Source organism: Bactrocera neohumeralis, unplaced genomic scaffold, assembly GCF_024586455.1.
Source record: "Bactrocera neohumeralis isolate Rockhampton unplaced genomic scaffold, APGP_CSIRO_Bneo_wtdbg2-racon-allhic-juicebox.fasta_v2 ctg555_3, whole genome shotgun sequence".
NCBI lineage: Eukaryota > Metazoa > Arthropoda > Insecta > Diptera > Tephritidae > Bactrocera > Bactrocera neohumeralis.
Window position 1 is genome coordinate 220,293 of NW_026092484.1, and position 1,100 is coordinate 221,392.

The window sequence follows — 1,100 nt, forward strand, 5'->3', positions numbered from 1 at the left end:
AACCAATCTTGATGAAATTTTCAGAGGTTGTTCGCTGTGGATCGAGGAAAGTTTAGAAATAAAAAACCCGTATGCTTTTCGTGAGGAAAAGTCGGAAAGTTGGACAATTCCAAAAAAATAACTTTTTTTCATACAAAATTTTTTTTTCAACTTTTTTCCTTTTGTTTTTCAATTGTCAAATTTGTCATTTGATTTCTTTATTCCGGTTATTAAAAAAAAAATGATTGAAATTTATTCCGTGAAAACGTTATGTGTGTTTCACACAAAGTGCTCAATTACAGATTGAAATTTGTTACGATGCCACAAAGAGGTCGCGTTCGTTTTGGCATCAACATAAGTATGTATGTTGACAGCCCATGACACATGACCGAGTATTCCCAGGATGCGATGACATACGAATGAAATTATGGATCGCGGGCAATCAGCAAGCGATCGTCACGATGTCAGAGGACAACTTTTCAAACAACAGTTGCAATGTTTTGTAAACTTTATCTCAAAGCAACGTATATGTGGTGCTGTTAGATGCTGGATGTACTCTGTTGAGTGGCAAAAGAGAGGTTTGCCACACGCACATATTCTTCTTTGGATGGTGGATGGTGGTTACACCAAATCAAATTGATGAAATCATTTCTGCGGAAATTCCTGATCCAGAGATAGAAGCAGAATTATACGAAACCAATATGGTTCATGTACATTGCGGACATCACAATACCACTTCGGTTTGTACATATGTCTGACAATAAATGCACGAAACACTATCCAGGTGCTTTTCTTTCGGAAACACCAACTGGAAATGATGGATATCCACTCTGTCGGCATCGCTCACCAGATAACAATGGCAGAACATTCAGCATTCATTTTAGAAGAGTGAATATCGAAGTTGACAACACATGGATCGTACTATATTCACCACTATTGTCTAATTCACATTCAAAACTCATATCAATGTTGAGTATTGCAGTTCGGTGAAATCGATCAAATATGTTTGCAAATCCGTCCCCAAAGGAAGCAACATGGCCGTGAACGAGATAAGATCAGCAAGTATCAAATGGGTGATGCGTGAATTGCAATGAAGCGTTATGTAAAATATTTACTTTTGC